Source organism: Heptranchias perlo, chromosome 30, assembly GCF_035084215.1.
Source record: "Heptranchias perlo isolate sHepPer1 chromosome 30, sHepPer1.hap1, whole genome shotgun sequence".
Classification (NCBI taxonomy): Eukaryota; Metazoa; Chordata; class Chondrichthyes; order Hexanchiformes; family Hexanchidae; genus Heptranchias; species Heptranchias perlo.
The window spans coordinates 11,282,188-11,301,276 of record NC_090354.1 but is presented as its reverse complement, the minus strand read 5'-3'; the positions used below and the strand labels follow the sequence as shown (position 1 = coordinate 11,301,276).

The following is a 19,089-nucleotide window of genomic DNA, read 5'->3' as shown; positions in this document are numbered from 1 at the left end:
CTGGAACAGTTTGGCTTGAGGTGCGGCTTGTCCTGGAGCACAAGTCTTCAGCACTACAGCCAGAATGTTGTCGGGGCCCATTGCCTTTGTTGTATCCAGTGCACTCAGCTGTTACTTGATATCACGTGGAGTGAATCGAATTGGCTGAAGACTGGCTTCTGTGATGGTGGGGATATCGGGAGGAGGCCGAGATGGATCATCCACTCGGCACTTCTGGCTGAAGATGGTTTGCAAACGCTTCAGCCTTGTCTTTTGCACTCACGTGCTGGACTGTGCCATCATTGAAGATGGGGATGTTTACAGAGCCTCCTCCTCCCAATAGTTGTTTAATTGCCCACCACTGTTCACGTCTGGATGTGGCAGGACTGCAGAGCTTTGATCTGATCTGTTGGTTGTGGAATCGCTTAGCTCTGTCTATAGCATGTTGCTTCCCCTGTTTAGCATGCATGTAGTCCTGTGTTGTAGCTTCACCAGGTTCGCACCTCATTTTTAGGTATGCCTGGTGCTGCTCCTGGCATGGCATGCTCTTCTGCACTCCTCATTGAACCAGGGTTGATCCCCTGGCTTGTTGGTAATGGTAGAGTGAGGAATATGCCAGGCCATGAGGTTACAGATTGTGCTGGAATACAAATCTGCTGCTGCTGATGGCCCACAGTGCCTCATGGATGCCCAGTTTTGAGCTGCTAGATCTGTTCTGAATCTATCAGCATGGTGCATGGTGGTAGTGCCACACAACACGTTGGATGGTATCCTCAGCGTGAAGACGGGACTTCGTCTCTTCAAGGACTGTGCGGTGGTCACTCCTCCCAATACTGTTATGGACAGATGCATCTGTGACAGGTAGATTGGTGAGGACGAGGTCAAGTCGGTTTTTCCCTCGTTGGTTTGCTCATCACATGCCGCCGGCCCAGCCTGGCAGCTGTGTCCTTCAGGACTCAGCCAGCTCGATCAGTCGTGGTGCAACCGAGCCAATCTTGGTGATGGACATTGAAGTCCCCCACCCAGAGTACATTCTGAGCCATTGCTACCCTCAGTGCTTCCTCCAAGTGGTGTTCAACATGGAGGAAGACTGATTCATCAGCTGAGGGAGGGCGGTAGGTGGTAATCAGCAGGAGGTTTCCTTGCCCATGTTTGACCTGATCCCATGCGATTTCATGGGATCAGGAGTCAATGTTGAGGACGTAAAGGGCCACTCCCTCCTGACTGTACATCACTGTACTGCCACCTCTGGTCGGTCTGTCCTGCTGGTGGGACAGGACATACCGAGGGATGGCGATGGAGGAGTTTGGGACGTTGGCTGAAAGGTATGATTCTGTGAGTATTGTTATGTCAGGCTGTTGCTTGACTAGTCTGTAGGACAGCTCTCCCAATTTTGGCACAAGTTCCCAGATGTTAGTGAGGAGGACTTTGCAGGGTCGACTGGGCTTGGTTTGCCTTTGTCGTGTCCAGTGCTTAGTGGTCCGATGCCGGATGGTCGGTCTGGTTTTATTTTTATGACTTTTTGTAGCGAGATTTTGCAACTGAGTGGCTTGCTCGGCCATTTTAGAGGGCAATTAAGAATCAACCACATTGCTGTGGGTCCGGAGTCACGTGTAGGCCAGACCGGGTAAGGACGGCAGGTTTCCTTTCCTAAAGGGCATTCGTGAACCAGATAGGTTTTTACGACAATCCGGTCTTTTCATGGCCACCATTACTGATATTAGTTTTTTTTAAATTCCAGATTTTTATTTAATAAATTGAATTTAAATTCCCCAGCTGCCGTGGCAGGATTTGAACTCATGACTCTGGATTATTAGTCCAGGCCCTTGGATTACTAGTCCAGTAGCATAACCACTACGCTAATGTACCCGTGTATGCCAAGGGTTGAGAACAGTTTTAGGTACATTACAACTATGGTACTGATTTGATATCAGAGCCTTAGAATTGCTAGACTGTTAAGTCTCAACATTTTATAAAGCTGATAAATGCCTTTGGTAACAAGGCTGCGTTTAATGCCCATTCTTAATTGCCCTGAGAACGTGGTGGTGGGCTGCCTTCATCATAGCAAATGTTTTCACAACTAAGTGGTTTGCTTGGCCACTTCAGAGGGCATTGAGTCAATCATGTCGTGTGGGACTAGGGTCACATGCAGGGTAAGGGTGCCAGGATATTAGTGACCAGTTGGGCTTTTATAACCATCTGGTTGCTTCTTGGTCACTTTATTCCTGATACCAACCGTGAATTACCAGATTTATTGAATTCCATTTGAACTCATAGCCTTTAGGTTGCAATTCTACTACTACAACAACAACTTGCAATTAAATAGCGCCTTTAACATAGTAAAGCGTCACAAGACGCTTCACGAGCGTTATCAAACAAAATTTGACACTGAGCCTCGTGAGGTGTTAGGAAAGGTGACCAAAAGCTTGATCCAAGAGGTAGGTTTTAAGGATAGTCTTAAATGAGGGAGGAGAGAGACGGAGAGGTTTAGGAGGGAATTGCAGAGCTTACAGTCCGCCAACGGTGAAGAGATTAAAATCGAGGCTGCGCAGGAGGCAAGAATTGGAGGAGCGCAGAGATCTCGGAGGGTTGTCGGACTGGAGGAGTTAACAGAGATAGGGAGGGGTGGGGCCATGGAGGATTTGAAAACAAGGATGAGAATTTTAAAATCTCGGCGTTCTTGGTACGGGAGCCAATGTCGGTCAGCGAGCACAGGGTGATGGGTGAACGGGACTTGATGCAAGTTAGGATACAGGCAGCAGAGTTTTGGATGAGCTCAGGTTTATGGAGGGTGGAAGATGGCAGGCTGGCCAGGAGAGCGGGAGTCCAGTACTATAACCACTGCCCTACTGTACCCATGTACACAAGAATATGTTTTACAGTGGTCTGAATTAATATTTTAACTTATCTATAAATGAATGCAACTGTGTCATTGGTTATGTACTGTCCACGAAGGGAGGCCTCTTGCAAAAACGAGTTGGGCTGTGAACAAAATACATTGACCAGGGTTTTGTGCTACTGTGCTTACCAGCCTGTGATTTTTACACCGTTATTTTATTGGTAGTGTTGGCCAGGGCACTGGGAGGACTCCTCTCTTCCATGATGAATATTATTTTAACTTTTATTTCTATCAAATATACCCTATTTTAATTATTCTGAACCTTCTTTCTAATTTTTATGTAAAATTGCACCTCAGGCCTCATTTTAATAAGAGGCGAGCTACTGGAGCCTGTTGTGCCTCACAAGGCAGCTTGCCCAAAGTTAAGTATCACATTTGGGCCTGCTGCATTGCTGGTTGGTGGGCAGAAGCAAATGCAGGAGGGCCGAGCACGGGCTGGCAACATCCCGCAGAAGTGCTTTGGAGCTGGGAGAGGCAAGCTTTTTTTTACCCACCACTACTTCAGCGGCGTTCAGTGGTCCCTTTTTAAGGACTGCTGTAGAACGGGAAAAACTAAGTCAGAGCATGCACGGCGCATACTCCACCTAGTTTTTCATGCATTTTGCAGAAGGGTCCCGAAACAGGTGCAGGACCCTTCTTTGCATATCTAAATGAATCCATTGTTGGTTTCAGGTTGCCCTTTGGGGCGCCTAAAAGCCATGAGGACCAATATGGCAGTGGCTATTCTGCCAGCACAGATTAGGTGCAGGACCCTGCGCCGAGAAATTAGTATACGTTGTGCTCATTTTACGTCCTAAAAAACAGGCGAAACATGCACTAATTTCTACTCCAGTGTGTCCAAATACCTTTTGCTGAAAGGTATTTGGACAAGACGGATATCAAATCAGGCCCGCCATGTAAATTGAGTTTGACATCCCTGGTTTAAGCATTGGCTGCTATCAAGTTGAGGAAATGCTAATCCACTGGATGAGTATTGTTTTTAGTTTACAGGTTCCTCACTGTGACACACAAATCTACATGGTATTACAGTAAGCTGTTAGAAGCAGCTTTATTACTGTAATAATAAACATTATACATAAACTTATAAACTATAAAATATTTCTGCTCACCCGGTCTTTTTCACCTACCCTCTCCTCTTCCCCTGCCCTCACCTTTCCCTGTTGTATTTTATTTTAACTTATTGCTTACTTCTGACACACATACCCTATTTTAATTACTCTAAAACTTTTTAAAGTTTTGTTTAAAATTTAAAAATGCTATTCTTGTTTTCCTCAGCTTCCTGGCTCCCACTGTCTTTTGGAGACGAGACTTAGATTGGAAGAATTGGTCTCTGGTTGGAAACTGGCATCAGAAGTTGGTTTTCAAGCAATTGAATGTCTGAAATCTTTCCTGTTTTCCCCTTGTCTCCTGGAGGTGTTGACTTGTACTACATCTTTGGGTATCAACAACCCTCCACTATTTGTCTATGTGGACATTGTTCTTTTGTGAGCTTAGACAGTATATGCTGGGATGCTATTTCACTTTGTATGCCACGAGTGCTAAGCTTGATCCTGTTCTTACATGATGCCCTTGCATATACCCACATGTCCAAACCCACCTGCATGTACACAATGCAGTGTCCACACATCATATGCATCTCTACATGTATCTCGGCATATGTATCAGGACTGGAACCTTAAGATATTTTCCTCCTTGTCTGCATCTGTGGACACTGAAGCCAGTTGTAATACTCTGCTGCCATGCTGAGATGATGAGATCAACTAACTGAAAATAGATCAGGATTGAACCTGGCACTTTTTGAACTTGTTATGCTTCAGTTGCATGTCAGGCGCTGCACTTATCTATTTAGCCATCAGGCAGAATAGTGCCAGATCTTTAAAGACTGACTTAGTCACACCATAAATGCTGCCAGTCAATATTTGGCATACCAAATTTGGGAGGGATGTTGCAGGGTGAGTTATATAATTTGCACCGTCAACAACCTGATTGTTTCTGGAGGCAGCAATTTGTCTGAATTTTCATGCTGTATTTTCCAAATTCAGTGAAGTTCAAAGGTGGGGTCTGGCATATCACACATTGGGTCAAGTTTGTGTTGTAATTAATTTGGTTGGGAAGTTTTAGGCTTACTGTTCTTTGTGTAATGCGTTGTGTAGTGTGTTGTATTCTGCGATTTCTAAATTCATTCTTTAAAATCTTTATCCTCTTTATTAAGTGCGCACTGATTATTAAGTGCTTCAATTATGAATTAATGTTTTGAATTGAAAGTTAAGTTTTTGAAATGAAATTGGGGTAGTTAAGAGAGGTTCGAAAACTAGCATATTTTCTTTCATGTATTGGTAGAGACTTGTTGCGTTTTGATGCTGCTAATTGTTGAAAGGAATCAGTGCAACAAACTGTTCTGACGCAGTGGTTAGGTGGTACACATGAGCCCTGTATCTGAACATTTCCTGTTTTTTACTTTCACATCAGAGTTAAAAACTTACGGCAATGGCATATACTGTGAATAGTTCTAAAGTGAAAGTGGTTCTGCTTGAACATGTGAATCTATTATGTAACATAGCTAAAAGCTGCAACTGAGAACGCTTAAATACTATGATTTGCAAAAAAAGTGAAGGTACAAAAAATCAACAACAGCTTTATGCTTTTTTTTTACGATGGCGATCATGAAGAGTTAAGACCCTAAGAAGGTCTTTGGACAGAAATAGTGTTTTCTAGCAAGATATATTCACCTGGGTCTTTGCTGAGAGAGCCAGGAAGCAGAGTTGGTCTAATTGTGATTATGGTTTTGATTTTCCAGAGTTAAACTGTTTGAGTTTATAACTGCATTGGTCAATAATTATGCAGGCATGATGGGCTAGGATTGACTATGTTACATCTATTTGCTAACGTTTTGCTAACAATATAATATATAAATCACATAAGCTATACAAATTCTATATCCTCGATCACGGAATTTGACAATTAGTGCTAAATCAGGAGTAGTTCTGTGTTGTGGGTCCATGCTGCTTTTTTCCCCTTTCAACAATGTCCTACAAACCATGTCTGCTATTTCATTGCCCTCTGACTTGAATAGTCTTTATTGCTTAAATAAAGCAGAGGACATTGTCGACATAACAAGTCAAGAAAACTGATAACATTCAAAGGGATTTGAATTGATTGACTGAAAGAATAACAGATGCATTTCTAATGTGGATAAAAAGCACAAAATGTGGATAATAATGAAAGAGGACTCTCATTAGCAAAGATGGAACAGGATAAAGGGTTCAGGGAAAAGGCTTCAGGGTAGTTACTAACCAGATGCTGAAAGTATTCAATAGCACAGAGCCGGTAACTGGGCTAATCAAGTACCAAAATGCAGCTTACAGGTGTTTGATTATAAGTTGAGAATGTTGGACCAAGATTGGATTATTGTCGACAGTTTTAGGCAACCTGCCTTCAGAAGGACATTGAAGCAGTAGGGGTAGAGAATTCTCCGACTAGTGACAAGGATGGTTCTAGCGCTTATGGGTCGAAGTTAAGATGAGAGACTGAAAGAAGTTATTTTCATTGGAGAAAGGATTGAGGGGAGTTATTGAAGTATTAAAGATAATGGACATGGATAATGAGGATATGTGTAGGTATTTAATTTGGACCATGATAACAGTACTGTAGAACTTGAGTACAAAAGCCGACAGTGAAATTAGAAGAAAGGTTTCCCAAGGAACAGTAGATACTTGAAATTGACTCCCAGCAAAAGCAGCAAAAAAAAAAATAAGATTGCAGACTTAAATGATCAAGTTGACCAAATGCTCATGGGGAGATCAGTTATCCACTGTGGATTCCCAACAGAGTCTCATGTTGCTCTTGCAACATCTACACAAATGCACTTATAAGCCAGGGTTACTAAGTAGTACTAGAGATTGAATTTAGGCTGCTCTTGTATAGAGTTATGGCACGGAAACAGGCCATTCGGCCCAACTAGTCTATGCCGGCGTTTATGCTCCACTCGAGGTTGCTCCCACCTCTCTTCTAACCCTATCAGCATATTCTTCTATTCCTTTCTCCTTCGTGCTTATCTAGCTTCCCTTTAAATTCTTGACCCATATCACGGGGTCTGTGCATTTACCTACTGACCTCTACCACGTTTTAATTTGTGAGTTCACCATCTGTTACAATAGTCCTCATTAAACTTGTAACTCGCTTGTGCTAAAAATTCACAAAATTAATCACCGGTTTGTATAAAAGTAAACTGATTGCATTTAATGTACTGGTATCGTTTCCAGAATTGAGGTTTATTGAAACCTTCATTAACTATATAAAAGTGGGGAAAAAAGCTTAGATTCTTTCAAGAGTTGGATGATTTTAATGGTGGATAAGTGTCAATAAACCTCAATTCTGGAAACAACTGCAGTTATGTTACTTTTATACAAACAAACAGTTAATGTGCAATTACTGATTACGCAAAGGAAAATATTAAGTAAAGATTTTCCGTATTAAATATTTTGCTCACCAATGCTTAGTTTGGGTTCTGCCAGGACCGCCCGGCTGCGGTCCTCATCACAGCTATCATCCAAACATGGACATGAGCTGAATTCCAGAGGTGAGATGAGAGTAACTGCCCTTGACGTCAAGGTGACATTCGACTGAGTGTGGTACCAAGGAGCCACAGTAAAACTGAAGTCCATGGGAATCATGGGGAGAATCTCTCCAGTGGCTGGAGGCATACCTGGCACAAAGGAGGATGGTTGTGGTTGTTGAGGCCAACCATCTCAGCCCCAGGACATCGCTATAGGAGTTTCTCAGGGCAGCTTCCTAGGCCCAACTATCTTCAGCTGCTTCATCAATGACCTTCCCTTCATTATAAGGTCATAGTGAGACTGTTCGCTGATTGCACAGTGTTCAGCTCTATTGGCAATTCCTTAGATAATGAAGCAATCAGTGCCCGCAAGCAGCATGACCTGGACAACATCCAGGCTTGTGCTAGTAAGTGGCAAATAACATTCATTCCGCACAAATCCGTGGCAATGACCATTTTCAACAGGAGAGAGCTTATGATATTCAGTGACGTTACCATTGCCAAGTCCCCATCATCATTGACCAGAAACTCAACTGGACCAGCCACGTAAATGCTGTGGCTACTAGAGCAGGTCAGAGGCTGGGTATTCTGCGATAAGTAGTTCACCTTCTGACTCCCCATAGCCTCTCCACCACCTATAAGGCACAATTCAAGAGTGTGATTGAATACTCTCCACATACCTGAATGGGTATAGCTCCAACAACACCCGAACCAGGACAAAGCAGCCTGCTTAATCGGCACCCCATCCACCAGCTTAAACATCCACTCCCACCACCCCAGGATGCACTTCAAGTCGCCAAGGCTTCAACAGCACCTCCCAAACCCGCAACCTCCACCACCTAGAAGGACAAGGACAGCAGGTTTGTGGGAACGCTATCGCCTCCAAGTCACATACCATCCTGACTTGGAAATATATTGCCGTTCCTTCATTGTTGCAGGGCCAAAATCCTGGAACACTCTACCAAACAGCATTGTGGGAATACCTTCACTACATAGATTGCAACAGTTCAAGAAGACGACCCACCATCCCCTTCTCAAGAGCAACAAAGGATGGGCAATAAATGCCTGCCTTGCTAGCGATGTCTATGTTCCAAAAAATTTGGTGAAATATTTCATGAGAAATATTTTTAGTTATCACACTCATTTGAAAGCAGTAGATTTGAGGACTTTATGCAGCAGGTATTAACATCCAGTCAATCTCCTGTGGAAATCAAAAAAGTGGGAAAGACTAATAGATGTTGTAGCCATACTGATACTGGTACAACCTGGACTCAGAAACCCAACCACCCCTCTCCCTGGAAAACCTATGGAATTTCGGTAGCAGAGTAGTTAAGATGCCTGAACTATGCACATGTTACAGCACTGCTGTTGGCCAGACAACAGACACCCCAGTCAACTTTTCATGTTTGTTGGATATTTGCATGTGAAACTTTGGGAGCAGAACATTTTCCTCTGCAAGAATTTATTTGTGCTTGTATTACATCTTGAACTTCAGAAATATAAAGACATTTGTTAGACCTGTAATCTAAAATTGATTGCTAAAGGCGAACAGCAGTACATAGGAATGATTACCTCGGTGAATTGCAAAGGGAGAGCAGGCAGCCTTTCTAGGGTATGTTACATATTGCCTTGTGATCACCAGGAGCACAGAAAAGACCCTGCAAAGATGCACACTGTCAAATTGCTTCACTGTTCATCTTGGACCAACCAAGGAATGATATTGACTAAGATGTAGAGGCACCTGCAGTGAGGATTGTCCTCTCATCTGAGAAATACAGTTTAGATATTGGAAGGGGACAATACGGAATTTCAACAAGTTTTTTTTTACATCCAATCCTTGTATATCCTAACTACAGGTGAAGGAGGCCATTGACCCATATTCACCCATTATAAATTAATGGGGCAGGAGTCGCTTGCGAAATAACGGTGAGCTCAACAGCGCTCCCTCTTGTTAGTGGTGCAGTGGAGGAGCAAGTTCCAGCTCTCGCATATGTGTAGAAACGTGGAAATCCTGAACTTGCTCCTATTGGTTTGCCGGCCATATGACAGCTTTGAATTAAAGGTATATCATGCTGCAATCAGAGAAATCATTGAAAAAGTGCAAACTTGCTTATCTGTCCAGCTGGAAAGTAACCAGTTACTTCACAAAACAGGTACATTTGAAAATACCAGGTCTAAACTAAGTTTTAACAGTCTTAATGACTGCCAAACTACTAAAAATTAAACTTTTAAAATGTGAAGTCTTATTACTCCTTACTTTAAAAGTTGTTTTTTTACTTTTCCTTTCTGTCTCTTTTATTTAATTCACTTATTTCTTACCCTTTTTTTTCACTGTCTTTCTCTTTTTACATTGATTTTAATGTATCTTTCACTCTGAGCAACTTCTTCCCCGTTATAGCTGGTGCAGCAGACCTTTCCAGATGATACTATTTGTGTAAAGAAGTGCTTCCTAATGCATCTGTCCTAAATTTCTCTCTTTTTACCAGTTTTTACCTGTGCCTCTTGTTCTAATATCCTGGGATACCTTGAGTGACATTATCTGTCATTTATTATCTTGTTTATTTCTGTAACTTCCCTCCTCAGTCACCTTTTAAGACTGAAGAGCTCCAGTTTTTCCTTATTTTCCTCGTGCCTCTGTGAAGCACCTAGGGATGTTAAGGGTGCTGTACAAATACAAGTCATTGTTGAAACAATCCTAAGTATCAGACTTGTGGCTCGTCTCTGCATCGCATCCGTAGTTTGAGTGCTTCCCGTAGTCTTGATTTGGTTTCCTTATTTTACAGCAATCAAAACTGTACAGGATTCAAGGAGCTCTGTACAGTTTTAGAATTAAATCATCTTCCCAATTGCATGGGACCCCGAACCAGTCAGAAACGCCGAGCAGAATCAGTGAAAGAACACCTACCCTCCATGGGTCAAACTGATGTGCAATATCGCACCGGGCACAATTAGGAGGGTTATTATGTCATCATATATTAATTAGGTAGTTAGTCCTTATTTTTATTTAAAAACTATTTACCGCTGGTAAAAAGAGAACCACGGGCACTTGCCCCAGCGGCAGGGATCTGTCCCAGATGAGAGCCCTAATCTTCGGGTCCTGGCTGAACTTTAGGCGCTGATCCCAGGGAGGGACTTTCACTTTAGGGCTGCTAGTGAGTGTAGGGGTCTGTTTCTGGAGTCCCATAAAACAAAAGAGCAAGGAGGTAGTGGAATCAAGTTGGTGAGAGAGAAGTCAGGACGGAGAGGAAGAGAAAACAAAAAGCAGTACAATCACCTCGCACCCCGAGGTCTGGATACAATCCCCTCTCACCCTGGGATCAAGGTACATTCCCCTTACTCGGTTAAAGAGATGAATTATTGAGTAAGGGAATATAAGTGAGTGAGAGTAAGAGAATGAATGAGTGTGTGAGCTTGAGAGTGAATGAGTGTGAGGAGAGTAATTGAATGAGTAAAAGGGTGACTTACTGAGTGAGAGCGTGAATGAGAGTGAGGGAAAGTGTCATTCATTGAGTAAAAAGACTTGAGTGATTGAGAGAGTGAGACTGAGAGTTTATATGAGAGTAAATGGGTGAGTGTGAGCGAAGAGTGGAAGTGAGTGTCAGTGAGTGAGCCCTGGAGAATGAATGCAAGTCAGTGAGTGATAATAAGAGTTGTAATCCAGGGGGACACAGCAGCCCCGACAATGACGGGGGCGGATGGAAGGTGTCTGTAGGAGGGTGAGTTAAATGGGCCACTGTCACTGGTAACAGAAAAGTTTGTGAAGTGTTAATTTAAAAAATGGAGCTGGAATGTGTCCAGTCACAGGATTCTGTGAATGGGACTAAAGAGAGAGAGAGAGGTGCGAACAGCTGCTTGAACTGCCCAAAATAGTAGCTGCACTTAATATGGTTTAAGCGGTGCCTTTGTAATTGATGCCTTTGGTAGTGGCAAATGGTTAGCGCCATTTGCCCAATATAGGAGGATGTCCAGAATAAGCGGGGACGATCCAAGTGTTGGCGACCGAATCACTTGAGATATTACACAAAATTTCACTGAAGCTAAAGCACGTAAAGCTAGTTTGAGTTGCCATTTGTCTTGTAGACTGGAATAGCATCGGTTTTTCAAGACCTTTATAATTGTTCGAAGTCATTCACTCTTTTGTTTCCTATCGCTTATCATTTTGCCAACTATTTTTGTTACTTATTATAAACATGCCTTTTCATGGTATCTGTGCGGAGTTGAAACCAGAATAAGTAGGTTGTGTTTAGTATCGTTGTCTAGTAAAATGTAGGAACCTCCAATTTGCCCCCGCAAGACGATCCCTGCCCCTGCTTCTTATATGCAACTTATGTGGCAACATAATTAAACATTCTGTTTGCTTTTGTTTATTGCTGCTCCATTGTGATTTGCCATAACTGACTAATCTACCATTATGCCTGGATTACTTTCCACCTCACCTTTACCTAGTTTTACACCATCTATAGTATACCTGTGACATCCATTTTTCCTTTCAGTGTGCAGAACCTTGCATTTGTTTGCATTGAATTTAATCTGCCACTGATTTACCCATTTGCAGATTTTATCTAACTCTCTTTATTGGTCTGTGGCTGCGTCCTCCAACTCGATTATTTCTTGCTTTCCCCCAACACCCACTGTTTTAGTATGGTAGATTAGTTTGAGGAAGAAGTAAGATTTTATGCCTTGGGCTCTTATTTATTCTCTCAGAAATTCTTTCTTCCCACTCAATTATTTAAAAATGTAGTGCATTATTTGCAAGACAGCAATAACTATATTTGCGATCGTCGAGATTTTTAGAATCTGCTTACAGCAGTAAGGTTAAGCGGTACAGTTTCTCAAAATGTATTAGTTTTCCAACATGTTCTTTTCCTCTAGCTCATGCTACAAAGATGAAATATCAATTTCTAAAACTTGATTATCTTAGTGCAATTTGATGTATGCCGGTGAACATTTGTTCAGAAACATGAATGTTTAATGAATATTTGTTTTGCTACAGGTTCTGGCAGTTGTCAACCTTTGTCTTTACATGTTAACACTGGCTGCATTTAAAAGGTAAGGATGTTACTACTTTATGGTACACAAATATTGATGTGTTTTTAGTTTCTCCAATGTTTCACCTGAGTGAAACAGGCAGGAAAGTGTGTGAGGTGTTTCAAACTAATGCATAATTTGGAGATTCATTAAATATTGTTTGTTGCAATATGTCAGCTACGCCCCCCCACCCCCCCATCAGTTTTTTCTTTAGGTACTTAAATTATTTAGTGAAGGCTAGATTGCCCGTGTTAGAATTAAACTTAAAAAGTCTCTCACTATCTATCCATTCACTTTCTTTCCTACTGTGGAAAAATCGTTTAGGCATGAATACTGCAATCATTGAAGCAATATATTTTCATTGTGATCTAAAACAATTGATGGGTTGCTGGATTGATTGTTTCTAAGCAAAAGGTGTTCGTCCCTTTTTAAGTGCTGACACATCCCAAGCCCCTCTAGTTCAGCTATCTCCAGTACTTCCATAGCATAGCCCACCCTACTGCTCCCATAGACCTGGTGCCCCCATGATCTGACACACCAGTACTGTTCTCTCCCAACCCTCCATAATCCAAACATTTGCAGAGGCTGTAGGATTCACCCCCCCCACCCCCATTTCCCCCCAACCTCCTGACTCTTCCAAATCTTCAGATTCTTCTCGAGTACTCCCGCCCAGAGTGCTTGCAGGTATCAGCCCCACTCCCCAATTAATGCTGTTCAAAAAAAAAACCCAGCCACTCTCAAAGTCCTTCCAGGTGACAGACCACTATCCCGCCAAGTAATCCTAAATCTGCTTCCTCCTCTACGGTTGCAGCTTGCTTCCTCCCACACCCCAAACCCAACTCCTTAGTTCCTTCTGGCCCTACTGTCCCCCTCCTCAAGTCACTCCTCTGCCTCATCTTTTCCCTCAATCACCATGATGCAGCATCATACCAACAGCTTCTGCCCACCCTGACCTGGTCTATGTTATATCCTAATTTCCTCCAATGCCTGGTAAAAAAGGTAAGAGATAGTTATTGGACATGAGTAAAGGGACAGTGTGAGAACCACACTGAAACATCAGAGATCTACAAAAGAGTGTCTGATGGAGAAGAAAGTTGCATCAAGATTTAGGGAGAAACAGTGAAAATTGGTGAGTGAGAAAATGAAAAACTTGAATTTATATAGCACCTTTCAGGACGTCCCAAAGCTCTTCAAAGCCAATTAAGTACTTTTTTTTTGAAGGAAACGCAGCAGCCAATTTGCGTGCAGGAAGGTCCCATAAATAGCAATGAGATAATAACCAGATAATCTGCTTTAGTGAATGGTTGTTGAGCAATAAATATTGGCCAAAACACCGGGGAGAACTCCCCTGCTCTTCTTTGAAATGGTGCCATGGGATCTTTTACGTCTACCTGGGAGGGCAGTCAGGGCCTTGGTTTAACGTCTTATCCGAAAGACAGCACCTCCAACAATGCAGTACTTCCTCAGTATTGCATTTAAGTGTCAGCACAGATTTTGTGCTCAAGTCCTTAGAGTGGGTCTTGAACCCACAACCTTCTGACTCAGGTGAGAAGAGTGCTACCAACTGAGCCACACCTGGCACCTTAATATGAAAATGGGTAGAAGGCAAAAACAGAATTAGATAATCAATAAAAGCAGATAAATACTTGTAGGAAGAAATTTTTGTTTCAAACCTGTGTTCAAAGCTACAACATTCAACTATTATATATTGTACATTACATGGTATAAACGCTCCTACATGATAAAATAGGCTATTGTGACTCAAATCATGAGCAACGCCACATGAGATCTCCTAGTTTCCTAAAATAATTGCAGTTAAATCAGGAAAATGTTGCACTGTGCCAGTTTTTAGTTTTAAACATCCAGTTACACATTCATTAACTGTCCCTCCTTTTATGGCAGTTTACTTTGTGGTATAAACATGAAACAACACTTCAAAAAAAAATAATTGCACATGTCAAAAGTCTACTTTCTACAGATTAGATTGAGATTGCATTTGAAAATTGTTTTGCATTTGCCAGTGGTGTTCACTAAATTAGTTCAACAAGACTTGACTCATGAAGTATGTTTGACGCCTGTGTTGATTTGGGGATGCATCAGTGTAATTTGAAAGGTCACTTGTGAATTTCATCTTTCCAGCTGCTATTTGTTCAAGATGTCTTTTGAATAAAATTGACAGATTGTCCATGTGTGTCCTGGCAGCATTATGTGGACTATGAATGTATATGCAAAAGCAAAAATAATTGCAGCCTAGGAGCTAATTTGTTTAGAACTTGCTGTAAATTTGGAGCATCTCTCTTCAGTTTGGATTTGTGGATTGTGGTGACTGATCTTGGTATAAAAAAAATAACAGCAATTTAAATATTGGTGCTCATGAATGCTTACAGAAGAATACATCTGGATGGTTCCTAAAGATCAACAATAAATATGTTTAACTTTGAAAATTTAAAACTGGTGCAAGTATCCAACATTGACATGCAATTTCAGATAGCTAATTCATTCAGATCAATGACCAACATCAAGAAGAGGGATTGCATCATTTTGTGTTTTTCCTGGTAATTTGGTTAGAATGGCAAGATGCCAGTTGTGAATTGTTTTTGTGTAGTTACTGTGTATATAGCAGAATATTATAGAGACAGTTTAAGCAACAGAACTATTTCAAAATCAATCTCTTAGAAATATTAAGTTAACATGTCTTTGTTTCATTTATTTTGGTTGATTTTGTGAATATCTTTGTTTAAACTGAAAGTGCTAATTACAAAATCAGGGTCCTGGCTAGATAAAGGGTTAACAAGTTCAAGAGCACAAATAAGCTGAATTGATACTTAAGTACATTTACAATACCATTTGCGATATCGGTGTGAAGCGGTTGTCTGCTTCACACCTGTGCTAAATTTGTAGTGTGAATGCACCTTTCATTGAAGTGATCTCCAGATTATCACTGTAGCCAGTTTCTGCTTTTGTAATCCTTAGTCCATTTCACAAATGAAGAGGCTCAAATCTGGAGACAAATCAGATTTTCCACAGTATGCAGATATCTTACCATCAGGACAATTTCAAAATCAAAGTTACTGTTAAGTTAACAAGGCTGTTATGTCTATTTTTTGATTTTGTAATATCTTTGTTTAGACAGTAAATACTTCATACATTATCAGGGTGGTGCCTTCCTTGATGGTGAAATTTCATTTTGTCTTGTCTAGTTTCATAACTGTTACCTTCAGATCCACATGAAATTTGTGAGTAACCAAGCTATATTTGATGCACATACAGTCAAAATTGCACAGCAATTTATAAAATATAAGGATTTTATTTGCATGTTTGAAGGGTCATCTACATGGCAAATAAGTCTGTTTTGTTCATGTATATGAAAATTCCAGTCATATCTCATACTATCAGATCTCCTATGACGTTGCTCATGAGTTTGAATGTTCATTGTATGAACGTCCCTGTGACCATGTAAATAGGCCCTCCCTTAGCAGATTTTGTCACCTGCAATGTACATTTTTTTTTAATGAAACCCCTTCAAAATTACTGGTTAAAAATGACGCTCTTAACTTGCTTAAAGCATTTAGAATTAATACTACAATATTTGTACACTATAACTACTTTAATTGTGCGGCAACCCCATGGCAGAATTCACTACATCACCTGCAATTTGAAAAGTAAGTTTAAAAAGAAAACCAAAAACCACTTTTAAAATTAGAGGTTTTAATAAAAAGGCTTCATTTGCTAAGGCCCTTGAAGAGTTAGTATTATCTATTTGTTTTATACAACCACTTTGTGTTGTAACGGCCAGCAGGAAGACTGGACTCCCAGACGGAGGTTTTGAGGGGGAGGGAATGGTGATGGGTGTAAGATTGCTTAAAGGTGGGTGGGGGGCTTGCAGTGGTGAAGAGGCCCTAGGTGGTATGTTTGAGGCCTGATTGATGAGGATCTGAAACCAGGTTGGGAAGGGAGGGAGGATGAAGATCCCAGTGTCAATCTGACAGCCACAAATGGGTTTAAAAATGTTCTTTTAAAAAATCCAAAAATTGGGTAGAAAAACATATCAGACAGATGCATATGATTTGAAGCACAGTGCCGCCTAGTGGCTGGATGCCTGCAACTACGTGGCAGGTAAATGTTGATGGATTTTTTTTCATTGTAAATGTTGACATTAAAGGATTCAAAAATCATGACACAAGTAGTAAGAATAATGTGTACAGGAAATGCACGCCATACACACAGACTTATAATGTAGATAATTGGAGGGCAGGTCCATGATGGCTTAGTGAGTTAAGACAATGAGGAGCTGAGCCATGCAGACTGCGTAGATTCCACGTTCAATCCGTAGTCTATGTTGGGGTGGTTGATGTCAGCTGGGGCAGTTTTTCATCACCTCTGTATTAGGGATGAAAAACTGCCCCAGCTGACATCAACTGGATTTTCTCTCCTGGATTTTCTCTCCTGATCGGTATCCAGTGAAGTTCACATGTCTGCACGTCAGGATTGACTGCACTGTCCCCTTGTGCTGAATGACTTGTACACTGTTCACAAACTGGATTCACAGATGAAAAATAGCCACTTTTGGGAAGTACGAATGATCAACTCGCTCCCATGGAACCACATGCAAGTATAGACTTAATTGTTGGGTTTTATGTTAGCTATCCTACTTGGGTTCAGTATCACTGACTAATCCTGTAAGTAGGCCCCACCTTCCTTACAAACCGGAGTGTATCTTTACCTGGCCAATATTTGGATAAACAAAAGCGAGACTTGGGTCAAACAAAAAACCCTTGTTGCTTCAGTTTACTGGCATATACCATATGTTACCAAGTGATTATTTTTGATCAGACTGAGGCTTAGGCAATAAACAAATCAATTATTTATGTATTTAACATAAACCAGTTAAAAGAACTCTGATTTACAAACTTTACTACTTTTGATATCAAAAACAATCAAAAAGTTTTCCTGAGCTATCTCTCAACATAATTTGATCCTCAAACAGTTTCTTACTTTTTAGGAGGCGGAACACTGCCATGTAGCCAGATTACCCCAGTCTCTGCTGACTTACCAGGTGCAAAAATGCCAGTCTGGTTACAGAGCTATTGGTGAAAAAGACTGCAAAGAGTAATGGGCACTCCCATTCCTACTCTTGAAGATTTAAATCACTTCAGACTTCACTCAAGGCATAGTTGACAATCAAAAACACTATCCCAGCATGGCACTAAACTAGCATGTTTTGAAATTGAGTCAGACAACTTGAATCATTGATCTGAGCCAAATGCTTTGAATTACTTACGATGGCTGGTAATTAATGCATTGTGCAGCCACCTATCAAAGCTAGTATCAGATAGAACAGCATCAGTGACTCTGCATTCAATCGACATTAGCATATTAAATTCCCTTAGAATGCTAGAATGATACCTTGGAGATGTTTGATTATTTTCAAGGGTCAAAAGTATCCCAACTCAGTTGGGTAATATGGAGGATGTGTTTAATTATACTAATGTAATTTACAGAAGTTGTGATTAGTTCCCAAATACTGGCTTCACTTCAATTATCTGTCATAATTCTCATCTTTGAGTACTTAGGAGTGCATAAATGCTAAAAAGGAAAAGTTGAGTGCAGGTGGTGTATATTTGAATGCATTGTTTTTAGACAGTTTAAGGTTAATGGAGGATATTAATTGGTCCTTCAAGTTCCATATGCTAATTCCTAATTTTTTCCCCCTATCGGAGGCTGTAAGTCCAGTTGTTATGAAACATAGGTGTATCAATTCTGTGAAGTCATTAAAATTACAGCACAGGAGCCTATCGAGTCAGTGCTGATGCTTGCTCTTCAACCGGAACTATCTACTACAATCCCATTTCCCTGCACTTTCCAAACATTGTTTTTATTTTCCTTTTCAATGTGTATCCAATACCATAAAACAACATTAATAGCATAGTCTGTTCCACCCTTGCCTCCAAAGGCAGGGCTATAACGATAATAGGGTATTAATGTTTTTACTGAATTATGTGGCCATTTGTCTCTTTAAAAAAAAATTACCACTGACTGATAGTGGCAATTTTCCTTTTTTTTCGAATGCTGTAACTCATACAATGTGCGTATTCACTTGAGTAAGTTTGTGGTTATGAATTAACTTTAGTAAGTGAGTAGTACATCAAAAGGTATAATATGTCGCTTTTTAAAAAAAAATATCTCATAGGCCAATAAAGAGATACCATCTTCTTTATGAGGTTTCTGTTAACAATTATTGGTGGCAGAGAAATGCTATGTAACTGGAAGAGTCACTTTCTGTGCGTCAGACTGAGTCAAAATTATGTTGTGGAGGAAGATGGCAGTATGACTTCTTTATATTTGGTTTGTGTAGGCTAGACGACATCTTGCAAGGAAACATGCTGCTGCCTTTGATCTTCCTGTGATGCAGCGTGCTGAACCTGACAGGAGCTTTATAATATCTCTTGTTGTGTAAACTGGTGCATTTACCACTAGAGCAATTCTGGCTTGTGATTTTGGTGATCTGGCTGATGATTTTGAACAGTGACAGTAAGTAATGTACTAATTTGGAGATATTGTGCCCTTTGCCTCTAAAATACAAGTTAGTTATTCAAGAGTGTATTGATTTACTACACTGAATTAAAAG

The 19,089-nt window shown here is 40.9% G+C and overlaps 1 protein-coding gene across 6 annotated transcripts in view; it reads left to right on the top strand.

Annotated features, from left to right (window-relative positions):
* Positions 1-19,089, top strand: part of LOC137299903 (signal transducer and activator of transcription 5B-like) — a 125,590-nt gene that overhangs the window by 52,618 nt on the left and 53,883 nt on the right. For all 6 annotated transcript variants that reach the window (XM_067968886.1, XM_067968888.1, XM_067968890.1 and 3 more), the window contains one exon: positions 12,427-12,482. The gene's annotated coding sequence lies outside the window, so the exon portion shown is untranslated. The remainder of the gene's footprint in view (positions 1-12,426; positions 12,483-19,089) is intronic.